This window comes from Rhinoderma darwinii, chromosome 1 (genome assembly GCF_050947455.1).
Source record: "Rhinoderma darwinii isolate aRhiDar2 chromosome 1, aRhiDar2.hap1, whole genome shotgun sequence".
Lineage (NCBI taxonomy): Eukaryota > Metazoa > Chordata > Amphibia > Anura > Rhinodermatidae > Rhinoderma > Rhinoderma darwinii.
This window is the reverse complement of record NC_134687.1, coordinates 60,226,624-60,243,497: the sequence shown is the minus strand read 5'-3', so window position 1 is coordinate 60,243,497 and position 16,874 is coordinate 60,226,624.

Below are 16,874 nucleotides of genomic sequence, written 5' to 3'. Positions count from 1 at the left end.
CATAGCTTTTCACGTAATCTGAACAGGGTTTAAAAGGGCAACAAATGGTAAATGTGCACTATGAAGGCACTGAATTGTGTGCCCATTTGACATTTATTAACACTTTAGTGCCGTTCAGTGTCACCATGGGGCAAATTTGCCACCTATTGCCCCTTTAGCGTCCTTCTGTTTGGTGGCCCCTTGATGGCCATTTGCTGCCCCTGTAGCCTTTAGCATCTATTGTCACAGAAGAACAATAACGGGGCAACAAAATAGCAAATGGGCATGAAGGGGACACTGAATAGAAGGACACTAAAGGGGCAATAAGTGGCAAATGGGCACCAAGGTGGCACTGAATCCTCTGACCATTTGCCATTATTGCCCTTTTTAGAACCCCATCAGTTCCCACATTCAAACAAAGTCACGTCAGTGACTTACCTGCTGGGCTTCCGGCAAACGCTTCCTGCTGGAGCCGCCCTGTAGAAAACGTTCCTTCGGTGTCTCCACCAGCCCTGGAAACGCACAGGAAGCACGGTGTCTCCTCCCTGTCTTGCGTCCTGAATGATGTCATCACGCCTGTCTTGTCATTCAGGACGCAGGACCGGGTGAGCGGACAAGCGGTGGCCAGGGCGCAGGGTAGCCAGTATGAGGTCGGTGCAGTAAGTGCGTGGCACCTGACCCGCTGGCGTCCCGAGTAGTGGCCATGGCGCGGGGCATGTACTCCCGGTGGCGCCCCCCTTACAGTGTGGAGGGCGGCGCCCTGTGCGACCGCACTGGTCACACGTACCTAAGGCCGGCCGTGTATATACACTACCGTTCAAAAGTTTGGGGTCACCCAGACAATTTTGTGTTTTCCATTAAAACTCACACTTATATTTATCAAATCAGTTGCAAAATGACTAGAAAATATAGTCAAGTCATTGACAAGGTTAGAAATAATGATTTTTATTTGAAATAATAATTTTCTCCTTCAAACTTTGCTTTCGGCAAAGAATGCTCCATTTGCAGCAATTACAGCATTGCAGACCTTTGGCATTCTAGCTGTTAATTTGCTGAGGTAATCGGGAGAAATTTCACCCCATGCTTCCAGAAGCCCCTCCCACAAGTTGGATTGGCTTGATGGGCACTTCTTGCGTACCATACGGTCAAGCTGCTCCCACAACAGCTCTATGGGGTTGAGATCTGGTGACTGCGCTGGCCACTCCATTACAGATAGAATACCAGCTGCCTGCTTCTTCCCTAAATAGTTCTTGCATAATTTGGGGGTGTGCTTTGGGTCATTGTCCTGTTGTAGGATGAAATTGGCTCCAATCAAGCGCTGTCCACAGGGTATGGCATGGCGTTGCAAAATGGAGTGATAGCCTTCCTTATTCAAAATCCCTTTTACCTTGTACAAATCTCCCACTTTACCAGCACCAAAGCAACCCCAGACCATCACATTACCTCCACCATGCTTGACAGATGGCGTCAGGCACTCTTCCAGCATCTTTTCAGTTGTTCTGCATCTCACAAATGTTCTTCTGTGTGATCCAAAAACCTCAAACTTCGATTTGTCTGTCCATAACACTTTTTTCCAATCTTCCTCTGTCCAATGTCTGTGTGCTTTTGCCCATATTAATCTTTTCCTCTGCCCTGAAGGCCAGCATCCCGGAGTCGCCTCTTCATTGTAGACGTTGACACTGGCGTTTTGCGGGTACTATTTAATGAAGCTGCCAGTTGAGGACCTGTGAGGCGTCTATTTCTCAAACTAGAGACTCTAATGTACTTGTCTTGTTGCTCAGTTGTGCAGCGGAGCCTCCCACTTCTCTTTCTACTCTGGTTAGAGCCTGTTTGTGCTGTCCTCTGAAGGGAGTAGTACACACCGTTGTAGGAAATCTTCAGTTTCTTGGCAATTTCTTCCAAACCCAGACTTTTTACAATATATAACACAAAAAGAGCGGCACTCCAATAGACTTAATAAAAAAAAATCTATATTAATTTACCCATAGTGAGAAGGTGACGTTTCGACTCTATCATAGTGTCATTTGCAAGCGTCTGGTCATTTCTAATAATAATAAACACAGGCTGGGAGGGCAAAAACACTTAATTTTAAGAAGGCCAATTTCCCCAGGATGAGGGCTGCAATTCAGGACATAGACTGGGAAGAACTAATGTCAAATATTGGTACAAATGATAAATGGGAGATCTTAAAATCGACTTTGTATAATTATAGTGCAAAATGTATTCCTATAGTTAACAAGTATAAACTAAAATTAGACCCCACATGACTTACACCTTCTGAAAAAAGGGCAATATATGACAAAAAAAGGGCATTTGAAAAATACAAATCTGAGGGTACAGCTGTAGCCTTTGTAAATTATAAAGAGCTTAATAAAATCTGTAAAAAGGTAATAATATCAGCACAAATATAAAATGAAAGGCAGGTGGCCAAGGATTGTCAAACAAATCCCCAAAAATTCTTCAAGTATGTAAATTCAAAAAAGCCAAGGTTTGAACATGTAGGACCCCTAAATAGTGGTAATGGGGAGCTGGTCACAGGGGATCAAAAGAAGGCAGAGTTAGTAAATGGGTTCTTTAGCTCTGTATATACAACAGAAGAAAAAGCAGCTAATGTAGCCGGATCTGTAACGGCCGTGGTCGCGGACCACAGACCCTTTTCATCCTGCCAACATCTTCCTCCCCGAGCATGCCAACACATGCGGCCATCCTGTCCTGCAGTGACCACTAGGGTACACGCACAAGCTCATTCCCGGCCTCAAAGGGCGAGCGTGCACACATGTTAAGAATTTACTAATAACTCCAACATCGCCCTGGACTATTAGATGGGCCCTGCACCTTCACTCCTTGCCTGAGCGTTGTTAGTAATTCCCATGTTAGCCTTTGAAAATGGTCCCACAGTGTTTACCCTGTTGCCAGTGTTCCCGTGCCCTGTTACCTGTATCCTGTATTCCGTGCTGTGTTATTTTTTCTGAGTCTGTTAGTGATTGGAGTCGTGTCCTGCTGCTCCTCTTGTCGTCCCCCACGTCTGACGCAAACTTTCACCTGCTGTCATCTGCCACGTCTGGCGCAACCTGCTGCACCTGCTTTCATCCGCCACGTCTGGCGCAACCTGCTGCACCTGCTGCCATCTGCCACGTCTGGCGCAACCTGCTGCACCCATCTCTATCCGTGCTAAAGCCTCTGCCACTGTCTGGACTACTCAGGTACCCTTGTGCTGGATGGTGAAATCCTGTTCCATGTAAAACCCCCTCAAAAAATAAGGGGGCACTCCCTGCATCTGGAGAAAAAAAAAAGGTTTGATCTGCAGAAGTGACAAGCCTTCTCTACTGTGAGAACTGTGAATCTATGGAGTCGTCTACCGCAGGAGCTGGTCACAATAGATGGCTTTAAAAAAGGCTTAGATAATTTCCTAGAACGAAAAAACATCAGCTCCTATGCAAATGTGTAGAAATTTTTCCCTTCCCTTTTCCCATTCCTTGGGTGAACTTGATTTACATATGTCTTTTTTCAACCGTCCTAACTATGTAAAATGACTCTATGGTGGAGTCGAAATGCTGCTCTTATTGTGCTATATTTTATATATAATATATACGCACCCACACCCACACAAACACACACACATACATACACATTATATCTTTGGACTCATTCGCATATACACTTCAATCTGGTGTTGATTTCCTCCGGCATGACACATAAATGCTGGAGGGGAATTGATGCCAGAACAAATGCCCTGCTTTCCTATGGGAACAGTTTTGGCACCAGTTGTGATGCCTGACCTCTCCCTGAAACAAACAGAAAAAAACTGCATGCACTGTTTCTGTCTGGCTATGTCAGGCTATGATTATAAAATGTACATTAATGTCATCAATTGTAACCGACTCAGGCATAAAACATTTGGTCAGGCACAGCTGATATATGTGAACCCAGCCTTGCTCAATAAATTACCTATTTCCCATGCAGAGATATTCTAAAATGGACCCAGAAGTAAATCAACCTTATCATTTTTTTATGAAGTCTTCTAGGCCATCTCTTTGAAATGTTTTTGTGAATTGAAAATTACGACCATTCTATTTAAGATAGAAATTAATATAAGATTATTTTTTGACTACTTCAAGGCTTTAGCTGAACTCAGAATAACCTATGTGTGGACGTTGGGCTACAGATTGGCCACAGCCTCACTTACTAGGCGTGGATGTGCTGACAGAATCAGTCTGTCATGTTGGGTACGTGGACCCACTGGGCCATACCACCTTGACGGTATGGCAGCTGGCCAACAGGACACAGTCCATAGTTCGTATAGGTATACCTGTGGTAGCTCAGAAAGTAGCAAGACAGGCTCAGCTGGGACTTAGGCAGCAGGCAGGCACCAGGCATGGTGAAGCGGGACAGGCGTGGCACTCAGAACAGCATGACTTCAACTAAATACGACACTTGACCAGGATAGTAAGGGATACGGGTTACAAGTAGCAGGAACGGGAAACACTGGGAACTGGAAAACACTTAGGAGACCATTTTGCATGGACAAACTAGAGTAACAACAACAAAGCTCAGGCAAGGCAGGAAAGGGCTGGGCCCTTCTTATAGACCAGGGTGCTCTCGGAGCAATCAGCTCAATCTCATACCTGTGTGCGCTTTGGCTCTTTAAGGTTGGACTGAGCTCGCGAGCGCACCCTGGTGGTCACTGTGGAACAGGACGGCTGAATGTGCAGACATCTCTGGAGAGAAGGGCGTCGACCAGATGGAAGGAGTTCGTGGTCAGCGACCATGGACGTTACAGTATCCTCACTCTTACGCCCCCTCCTCTTTTCACCAGAACGAGAGAGAAACTTCTTAATGAGGGTAGGAGCATTGAGATTTTCTTCTGGCTCCCAGGACCTCTCTTCTAGACCAAACCCCTTCCAATCTACTAAATAAAAGGTTCTTCCTCTTACTTTTTTGGTGTCCAGGATCTCCTTTAACACAAATATCTTGGCAGAACCGCTGGGGGAAACTGCAGGGCTAAGAGTCTTAGAGTACCGGTTCAGGACCACAGGTTTCAGGAGAGAAACGTGAAAAGAGTTGGGGATCCGGAGGGTAGGAGGCAGCCGAAGCTTGTAGGAGACACTGGGTTAATCTGTTGCAAGATTTCGAAGGGTCCAAGGAACCTGGGAGCAAATTTGTAAGATGGCACCCTCAGCCGGATATTTCTGGAGGACAGCTAGACCTTGGTACCTGGAGAAAAGTGGGGAGGTTCTCTTCACCTTACGTTTCATGCAGTCCACCGCCAGCAGAATGGAGGATCAGGTCTGCTGCCAGATCCGCAGGAAGTCCCTAAAAGCAGAATCAGCTGCGGACACTTCGGACATAACAGACACTGGGAGAGGGAGTCGTGGGTGTTGGCCGTAAACTATGAAGAACGGTTTATTTCTTGTGGACTCGCTAGTATGATTATTATACAAGAACTCGGCCTAGTCATCATGCTGCTTGCAGATGAAGTGTCGTAGGTAGTTCTCCATGATTTGATTGATCCTCTCGACTTGACCATTGAACTGAGGATGGTAGGCTGAGGAAAATTCCAACTTTACATTGAGGAGTTTACAGAGGGCTCTCCAGAACTTCGAGGTGAACTGACCCCCCCCCCCTCCGATCAGACACAATATGCCTAGGCAAGTCATGCAGGCGGAAGATGTGTTGGATGAAGAGGGCAGCGAGTCGAGAAGCAGAAGTTAGACCGGTCAGCGGAACGAAGTGAGCCATCTTGGAAAATTGGTTCACCACCACCTAGACCACACTGCATCCAGCAGAGGGAGGCAGGTCCGTAAAGAAGTCCATAGCAATATGTTACCAGGGAGCATCGGGCACAGGCAGAGGCTGGAGCAGGCCAACTTTATTTGCTGCCCACACCGTGCAGGAAGAGACAAAGTCCGTGATGTCTTTGGGCAGCGTTGGCCACCAGAACTGACGGGCTATCAGGTCTCGGGTCTTACGGGCACCTGCTTGACTTGCCAGTTTGGAAATGTGTCCCCCAGTGGAGGATCCTTCTTCTGTCTGACCAGACCCACAAAAGTCCTCCCTGGGGGAATGTTTCTAACTTGCAGAGGGTTGATGCAGGATGGATCGATGATATTCTGTGGAGACTCCATAGTATCCCAAATTGGAACCAGGCAAAGAACGGTGACCACCTGGGATTCAGTCGTTGGGCCATTTGGATATAGGTGTTGTTCTTGTGGTCTGTGAATATCAGGATGGGATGAACTGCGCCCTCCATTCCTCCAGAGCCAATTTGATGGCCAGTAACTCCCGATCCCCAATCGAATAGTTGCGTTCTGTGGAAGAGAAGAGTTTAGAGTAATAGCCACATACCATTGTCTTGCCCTTGGAACCTCTCTGGAATAGGAGTGCACAAGTACCGACAGAGTAGGCGTCCACCTCCAACGAGAACTATCGAGATAGAGGCTGACGTGAAGGCACTCTTCAGGCTAATAAATTCAGAATCCGCTTCAGGAGTCCACACCTTGGCGTTCATGCCTTTCTTGGTGAGGGTAGAGGTAGGAGATGTAAGTCAGGAAAAGTCTGGAATGAACTGGAGTGAATGAATCCCATGACTAAGAGCACTTGACGTGCTTGAAACGCGTAGGCTCACTACACCTACCGACTACTGCCTTGATGCCAAGTCTGCCTGTTATCGAATTTTAAAAAAGCTTTTTGATACAAATAAAATTGGGAATACGTTGCTTTTTAACCACACTCCTGCAGCGCTGGATCAACTCTTTCTATCCTACTATTGTCTACCGTGGACCGTTGTGGAGATCCGAGCGAAGCAGAACTATCAGGCGTTGGGCTGGTGAGCTGGAGGTTTCCTCCCCCTGTTCTACTTTCTGGAATGAACTGTCTGTAGAAATTAGCGAATCTCAGGAAGCGCTGTATAGCCCTCAAGCCTTGAGGGCGTGGCCATTCCAGGACGGCCTTTACCTTCTCAGGATCCATCTTGAGGCCTTGATCCGAGATGATGTATCCCAGGAATGGTAGAGCATTCTTCTTAAACACGCACTTCTCCAACTTGGCGTACAGGCGATTCTCCCTTAACCGCAGCAAAACTTGACAGACATGTCTCTGATGAGTCATAGGATCTGGAGAAAAAAATCAAAGTTGTCATCAAGATAGACCACAACACAAACATAGAGGAGGTCACGGAAGATGTTATTAACGAACGCTTGGAAGATTGCGGGAGCATTACACAGGCCAAAGGACATTACTAGATATTCATAGTGCCCGTCACGGGTGTTAAATTCCGTCTTCCATTCGTCACCCCGGTGAATCCGGATTGGGTTGTAATCCCAACGCAGGTATAGCTTCAAAAAAATCTTGGCTCCTCGTATCAAACAGTTCAGAAATAAATGGCAACGGATATAGATTTTTTACCGTGATCTGGTTGAGACCCCGGTAGTCGATGCAAGGACGCAGAGAACCATCCTTTTCTTGACAAAGAAGAACCCGGCTCCTGCCGGGGAAGAAGACTTCCGTATGAAGCCCCTATCTAAGTTCTCCTTAACATAGGCAGACATGGACTGAGTCTCTGGCAAGGAGAGAGGATATACCCTACCACAGGGAATGGATGCACCAGGAATCAGCTCGATAGGACAGTCATACGCCCGGTGTGGGGTCAGCATCTCCATCTCCTTCTTTCTGAAGACATCCGAGAACGTGGAATAATGACAAGGCAATCCTGCCAAGGACTGAGGCAGAGGAGGCTGAACCGAGCGAATCTGTACCAGGCAGCGGTTGAGACACTCGGAACCCCACTGGAAAACAACTCCAGAGCTCCTGTCCAGGACTGGGGCATGTAGTCGGAGCCAGGGCAGGCCCAGCAGCACAGGGTTCACAGCTTTATCCAGGACAAAGAACGAGATGAGCTCGGAATGGAGGGCTCCCACTTGGAGCCTCAGCGGCTTGGTCACAGCTACAACTGGGTCAGGCAGAGGTAGTCCATTCACAGATGTGACCATCAAAGGCCTCTCCAGAGGGGTTGTGGGCAATTGGAAAAGATCCACCAGGTCTCTTCTAATGAAATTAGCAGCGGATCCAGAGTCCATATAAGCAGAGACCCGGTGCGTTTTTCGCCGCACACTATAGTCACGGGAATGGGCAATTTAGACAGAAGTCCATCTTCACTCAGGGTTGTCTGTCCCACCAACCCTAGGCTCTGTGGCTTTTGGGGGCAAGGACGCACAAGATAGCCTCCGAGGCCGCAATATAGACAGTCCCGAGGTGCGTCTGCGTTGTCTCTCCTGGGTAGACAGCTTAAATTGGTCCGTCCTCACAGACTCCTTTTGAGGATCAGCAACTGAGCACAGGAGTTGCTGCAAAGTAGAAACCGGGCTAGGGAGTCTTGCCTCCCGCCTTCTTGGAACCGTTCTCAGATCCTTATATCAATCCGGGCTGCCAGAAGGATGAGGTCATCTAGGGTAGACGGTAGATCTCGAGCGGCAAGCTCGTACTAAATCTCAGGAGACAGTCCCTGCCATAATGTAGCCCCAAGGCCTCATTGTTTCATGACAATTCTCCTGCCAGGGTGCGGAAGTAGATGGTGTACTCGCCCACGGAGGTGTCTCCCTGGCATAGGTTCAGCAAGGAGGTGGCTGCAGACGAGACTCTTCCAGGCTCCTCAAACACCGTGCGAAATGTCCACAGGAACCGGAAGTCACGGGTCTCAGGTCCTTGTCTCTCCCAGATAGGGTTTGCCCATGCTAGGGCCCTGCCAGTGAGTAGAGAGACGATGATAGCGACCCTTGCACCATTAGTCGAAAATGCTCTTGCATACGGGCTAAAGTGAATCTGGCACTGGTTCAAAATCCACCGCAGGTCTTCGCGTCTCCATCATAGCGGTGAGGTAGCGGAAAAAAAAATCGGGGATCAGCACTGCCAGGAGGTGTAGCCGGAGGATATGTACTGCCAGGAGTTGTAGTAGGAGGAACGGCAGTTTGCACCTCCAGCTGATGTGCAATAATGTTCAATGCCTGGAAGAGTTGGTCCTGTCGAGACCGGAGGTCTAGCATATCTGCCTGCATCTCTTGTGACGTCTTCTTGGTTTTGGATCGACCATCAGGGTCCATGGCCTGAGCTTACTGTCACGTTGGGTTCGTGGACCCACTGGGCCGTACCGCCTTGACAGTATGGCAGCTTGCCAACAGGACACAGCTCACAGTCTATAGTTTGTGTAGGTGTACCTGTGGTAGCTCAGACAGTAGCAAGACAGGCTCGGCTGGGACTTTGGCAGCAGGCAGGCACCAGGCGTGGTGAAGCAGGACAGACGTGGTACAGGTTACAGGTAGCAGGAGGGGGAAACACTGGGAACTGGAAAACACTTAGGATACCATTTGCATAGACAGACTAGGGCAATGACAACAAAGCTCAGGCAAGGCAGGAAGGGGTTGGGCCCTTCTTATAGTCCAGGGTGCTCTGGGAGCAATCAGCTCAATCTCACACCTTTGTGCGCTTTGGCTCCATAAGGTTGGACTGGTGGTCACTGTGGAACAAGACGGCCGCATGTGCTGATATCTCTGGAGAGAGGGGCGTCGACCGGATGGAAGGCGTTCGTGGTCAGCGACCACAGACGTTACACAGTGTCTTCATTTTTTTTGTCCTGAAATATTAACATTTCAGTTGCTAACATAACATGCAGAGGATATGATAATTATATACAGTATTTTTAATAAACTTTTTCACTTAACTTTGATTGTATTATATTGCAGCTTAGGGTTGGACCACTATTGTGATTGTCTTGTTATTCAATGCTATAGAGTTATAATATAATGCATTACACAGTGGAATACAGTTAGTTAAGACTCAAATGTATTTGTGTATTTACTCTATGTGTACACATGCAAGGCATAAATACTACTTTATGCTGTTATCATGATACAACATTGCTAGATGTTCTAACAAATTTTGTTGCATCACTATTAACATATTTTCAAGATTTGTTTTATATCCCTATCTCTAGTGGCCTCCAGTGATAACAAAAGCTGTTTTAGTTGCTACACAAGCTAAATTAATCATCTCCAATGACAACCCATTCCTTTTTTCCCAAAATCCTAATAGTGAAAAATTAATTAGGTCAAATGCTCTTATAGCCCTATGTATTATCTTCAATAAAAAGCTTTCCATGTTTCCAATATTGGGCACTCTATTACTATACTTCAAAACCAAAGGCATAACTTGAAGCACCTTGGCCCCAATGCAAAATCTGTAACAGGGCCCCAACTACATTAAACTTTTATAATACTGGTGTCTACTTATGTGGCAAAGGGGCCTGGAGTGTGACTGCAACCACTGTACTCCCTATAGCTATGTCCCTTCTCAAACCCTTTTTAAAACTCTTTTTTATTTCAAATTCACTTAGGTCTGAGTTTAATTCTTGTTTCTATTTACAAGAGGTGGGGCCAAAAATAGATCATTTGTTTATTATTACCTAGCTATTCTGGGTTCCAAAAAACTCATCAAAAATAGCCAGGGAGATAATTGTGACAATGTCCAAAACAAGAGATTTATTTATAATTTTCCAAAACTTAAATGCAGACACATAGACAATGAAACATTTTTAGCTTGCAGGCTGAATTATAAAGTTGTTAAATGGAAAGAAAAAAAAAACAATACAGGTACTACCCTGGCGGTCAAGAGAATAGAAAAAACAAATGGGGCTCCCTTAATGACATTTAAGATATGAATTCTGCGGGGTTCTGGAGTGTCATCCAGTGATACCATATTTTTAAGGAACTTATTCTGGGTACCTCAGATTGCGGCTGTAAGATCTTCTATCCTCATGATCTCATGATCTCCTAAATCGTGTTAAGCCACATTGCTATTTAGAAATAGCTTGTTTTCCTTCAAGCCCTGGCTGCATTGATCAGGTTTTGTACTACTGAGTGCTTGTAAGTCAAAACAGGAGTGTGGCAGAGGTGTGGCAGAAACAAAATGGGTGGCAAAATGTGAAAATTTGAAGGACGCTCATCATACTTTGGACCAGAAGCCAGTCAACACGTTGCTTTCCAAAAACACATGAAAGAGCATGTCTGTTTCTGCTCTACATCTACAACAAAGAGGAGAAACCGAGTGCATCAACTAGTGTAACTTGAAGAGTATCCTGTACCATTGAGAGATGAGAGAGGGTCTTAAATCCTCCCTCCCATATTCTGTAATGATAGTGGATTTGCATGTATGCAGACCGACTTTTCGTTCAGACTTGAAATTCATGTTTTCCAGTTGAATAAATAAGTCGGGGGTGGGAAGTCAGTCAAGGATATGAGGATCCCATAAATAAGGTAGAGTGTATGGCAGGTTGTCCTGGTTGCATCACAAATGAATTTGAAAGGGGTCTTGGGATGACTGTAATCAGCCGGGCTTGGCAAGGAGGTCAGAAAATTTTGCAGCTGAGTGGCCCGCCAATGGGTGAGAGGGTACGGTTTTGACAATAAAGACAGGGTCTGAGTTGACAACCAGTTCCCATCCTGTAGAAAGTTTTGGGTCAAGTATTTGTTGTCGCGTATCCAGCCGTAAACAGGCCGGTTTCCATGCCCGACTGAAACAGCATATTACCCAAAATGTGATATAATGGGGATGGAGATGGAGAGATGTCCAGCTTTGAAAACACAGAGGAGGCCACTTTTCAGGTAGACTCAATAGTTGGGTGAGTACATGCTGCCATAGAGGTCTGCTACCCAAGCCATGGAGTCATCTAAATTTTTGTTCCATGGATATCCACTTCATACCCACCTCCATTTTTGCCCTAATCCAAAATGTCAGCCTGAGTGGTGGAAGCTGGAGTCAGTCTCAGAGATATAGACTCAGGTGAAGACTGATTACCTATGGGAGTTAACCCCCGAAGCTGTGCCTGGCAGATCCTTTACATAAATGAGGCACAATGGTATGCTGTAATGTCTGAGGGACCAATATCACTGTTATGTTTAAGATCAAATAAATTAGTGCTGGCTATCAGAGCGGGTATACTTGCCCCAACAAATTTTGTTAACATGGACATCAGTCTTAAACAACAAGTGGGTAAGATGAACTGGCAGGGCTTGGAAGAAAAAACAAATTCTTAGATAGGACAATCATTTTAAAATGGAGCAGCATCCAAACTAGTTTTTTGTCTAATTTTAATTAAGTCCATTTTAATGAAACTAGAGATATAAAAACAGAAATTGTCTGGAGGTTATACAACAATACTACATCTCTCAGGTTATATTTAAGCTTTAATTCTTGAGAATAAGAAAAATAGATCCTGTGTCCCTGCTTACATAATTCTTATACCAAGTAATCTCATTTCCTTTGAAATCCTCAACTACATTTTTTCACAAAAGGTGTTCCTCTGTTTAAAATAACTTTGCTGTACAGTAGGTTAGAAAACCATTTCTGCTACGCATAATTCGTTAGAATACTATAACATCCTTAAACAATATGAATGATTTTTAAAGTTTAGTTTTCCTTCTATCATTGGAATATTATTCCAATATTTTAACAAATTATAAGTGCACGTTCCAAATCTAGATTTACCAAGTTCTCGCGTTCCTTTAGCTTCTCCCTCATATGTCATCAAACCAACAATAGAATAATTTCCAAAACTGGAAGGCACGCCATTCATCTTTTCTTTTTTAAGCTAATTCATCAATCCCCTGACAAACCTTGGTAATCTTCCCCTCTAAATAAACTGAGAAAAAGCATTAATATGTCTAGATCCCTTTTTTAATTTAGTAATTTTGTGTGGGTAACATTTGGAGAAGATATAATATTTCAAAGAAGCACTAGCTCTTCTCATTGAGCCTTGTTGGACAGCTCCAGTGCTGGATTTAGTGTCTAGCTTGTCTTGATTCCAGACTCTGGATTCCTTGCCATTTTTGTTTTTCAAAGAACTTTAACAGCAATTTCTCACATTTTCAAGAAAATTTCAAAAGGCTCAGGGGCCAGTTCAGTTGTGAGGTGGCTTTGAGGGCCTTATATATTAAAAAAAAAGACAATAAGTAACCCAATTTTAAAAGCTTCACCCCTCAAAGTATTCAAAACAGCATTCAGAAAGTTTCTTAACCCTTTAAACTTTTCACAGGAATTAAAGCAAAGTAGAGGTGAAATTTATAAATGAAATTTTTTTTGCAAAATTTCATTTTTACTAAAAATTTTTGTAACACAGAAAGTTTTACCAGAGAAACGCAACTTAATATTTATTGCCCAGCTTCTCCAGTTTTAGGAAATATCCCACGTGTGGCCCTAGTGTGCTTATGGACTGAAGCACAGGCTTCAGAAGCAAAGGCGTACCCAGTGGATTTTAGGACTCCTTTTTATTAGAATATATTTTAGGCACCATGTCAGGTTTGAAGGGCGTTGCTAAAACAATGTAAATCCGACAAAAGTACCCCTTTTGGAAACTACACCCCTCAAGGAAATAATCTAGGTGTATAGTGAGCATTTTCACTCCACAGGTTTATTGCAGAAATTATTGGAAGTAGGCTGTGAAAATTAAAATGTACATTCTTTCAAAGAAAATGTAGGTTTAGCTAATTTTTCCTCATTTGCTCAAGGAATAAAGGATAAAAAGCACCATAACATTTGTAAAGCAATTTCTCCCGAGTAAAGCAATACCCCACATGTGGTCATAAACAGCTGTTTGGACACACAGCATGGTTTAGAATGTAAAAAGCGCCATTTGGCTTTTGGAGCTCAAATTTAGCAAGAATGGTTTGCGGAGGCCATGTTGTAATTGCAAAGCCCCTGAGGGACCAAAACAGGGAAAACACCCAAAAAGTTACTCCATTTAGGAAATTACACTGCTTGTGGAATTCATTTAGGGGTGTAGTGAGCATTTTGACCCCACAGGTGTTTCATAGATTTTATTAGAATGAGGTAGTGAAAATAAAAACAATCAATTTTCTTCAATAAGACGTAGCTTTAGCTCAAATTTTTTCATTTTCTCAACAATTAAAGGAAAAAAAGAACCCCAACATTTGTAAAGCAATTTGTCCCGAGTACGGCAATACCCCACTTGTGGTCATTTTCACCCCACAGGTCTTTTCCATAAATGATTGCGCTGCGAATGGTGCAAAGTAAAAATTTAACATTTTCCCTAGATATGCAATTTCAATGGCAAATATGTCATGCCCAGCTTTTGCCACTGTAGACAAACACCCCAAAAAGGGTTCTCCCAGGTATGCCAATGCCATATATGTGGAAGTAAACAGATGTTTGGGCATGCTGTAGGGTTCAGAATAGAGGGAGCACCATTTGGCTTTTGGAGCGTGGATTTTGCTTGGTAGTAGTTTTGGTTGGAGTTTTACTAATATTTCACTTTATAATGTGGGGGTATATGTAATCTGGGCAGTATACACAGGGGCATAGTCAGGTGGTATAATAATGGGGTATGAAAAATCAATAAAATAATCGATAGATGTGTGTTACACTGTGAAGCAATACTTTATACACAGGCCAGTGTCGCACTGATAAATTATTTCCTTACTTATCCCCATTTCGGTACACACTCCGCACCTTTTCAGTTTGGGGAATTTTGCTGGGCAAGTGTTGTCCTTTTATAATATGGGCACCCTTGCTTCCAGCAGATATGTTTGGGCCCTACCCTTCCTGGCTCCCTAATTTTAGGGTCTTGATAAAATACATCTTGAGACAGAAGAAATGTTCCCTTCGGGCGGGCACAACTGCATATTTTTTATTTCCTGACTTATTGAGCCTTAACTAAGGGCTGTTTTTTTTGCAGGACGAGCTGTAGTTATTATTGGTACCATTTTGGGGTACAAGTGACTTTTTGATCACTTTTTATCCTATTTTTTGGAGGCAAAGTGACCAAAAAACAGCAATTCTGGCATAGTTTTTTTTTATACAGTGTGCACGATGAGTTAGAAATTACATGTTAACTTCATTCTGCGGGTCAGAACAATTCCGGTGATACCTAATTAATATCACTTTTTTATGTTTTACAATTGTTTGCACAATAAAATTACTTTTATAAAAATAATTGTATGTTTTCTGTCGCCATGTTGTAAGAGCCATAACTTTTTATTTTATCATCAACGGAGCTATTTGAGGGCTTGATTTTAGCGAGATGAGCTATAGTTTTTATAGGTACCATTTTTGGATACATACGACTTTTTGATCACTTTTTATTAAAAAAAATTTAGGGCAAAGTGACCAAAAAAAATTTCTGGTATTGTTTTTTATGGGGTTTTATTACGACGTTCACCGCGTGGAATAAATAACATAACATTTTTAAATTTCAAGTCGTTACGGATGCCGCAATATCAAATATGTATGGTTTATTTTATTTTTTTCAATAATAAAGGACTTGATAAGGGAAAAGGATGATTGTGTTTTATTTTATTACTTGAAACTTTTATTATATTTTTTAAAACTTTTTTTGAAACTTTTTTTTACTCTTTTATTAGTCCCACTAGGAGATTTGAAGGTCCACCTGTCAGATTTGTTCTATAATACACTGCACTACCTATGTAGTGCAATGCATTAGCTCTGTCTGTCATTCACTAACATCAAGCCGCATGAAAGTGTGAAAGCAAAAATATTTTCCAAAGTGTTTTAGACTTAATGTATATCTTATATACTTATATCCTTATATGCTTGTACAAGTTAGTTATATTAGAAGGTAGATGCTCTGGGACTTTAAGGAGTAGTGCCGTGTGCAAAGCACTACGCAGCAATAATAATAATTAAAATGGAGAATCATAGTGCGTGTGCAAAACACTACGCAGCAATAATAAGAATTAAAATGGAGAATCAGTGCTGTGTGCAAAGCTACGCAGCAATAATTGGGAAGATGAGGGAACGGCCCCCCTAAGAGCCAATTAAGTTGTGGAACTTTATCTAAACTTTCTGACTCATTTGTTGTTGAAATTTTGTTATAAATATCCGTGCTGATAAGAATAAAGTAGAAGCATTTTCATACAGTAACGTGTCTGTGTGTTTTTGCTACTCCGAGCTGCTCGTATTCATAGGATGATTTTTAAAAGCTAATTTGGAGCTGGATGGAACTCAAGGCGTAGTGTATGCTAAAATTGCACTCACAGTTTATGGCGCCCGAACAGGGACTGCGGCACTAGGAGCCAGAGACCACCCGAACCAGGCAGAGGAGACCGGACGGGAACGTGTAGACCAAGAGCTGCAGCATAGTGTAAGAAGATTTGATTCTCACATTTTGCTCTGCATCTCCCCGTCTGGCCCCCCCTATTTTCGGATGACTAAGGCTCCACCTTAGGGAGTAAGGTATGAAGCCGCAGTTCCAGAACCCTGTACTCCCTTAGAAAGTAAGTGCCTGACTTCCATCTCAGTTTGTGTGAAAGAGGAAACTCCTGTTAGAAGTCAGTTTAGTTTGTTATACTTCTGATCTATTTTGTGTGTGTGTGCGTGTTGGAAAGGGCTGCTCAAAGAGGAAACTCCTGTTAGAAGTCAGTTTAAGTTATTTTTAGGGTTGAAAGGATACCCAGTTTAGTTAGTTTGATTTCTGGGGTGAAAGAGACCCAGAATAGTAGTTTAGTTTGATTTCTGGGGTGAAAGAGACCCAGAACACTTTGATTTTTGGGGTGAAAGAGACCCAGAATAGTAGTTTAGTCTGATTTTGGGGTGAAAGAGACCCAAAACAGTTATTTCTGGGGTGAAAGAGACCCAGAATAGTAGTTTAGTCTGATTTTGGGGTGAAAGAGACCCAAAACAGTTATTTCTGGGGTGAAAGAGACCCAGAATAGTAGTTTAGTCTGATTTTGGGGTGAAAGAGACCCAAAACAGTTATTTCTGGGGTGAAAGAGACCCAGAATAGTAGTTTAGTCTGATTTTGGGGTGAAAGAGACCCAAAACAGTTTGATTTCTGGGGTGAAAGAGACCCAGAATAGTAGTTTAGTCTGATT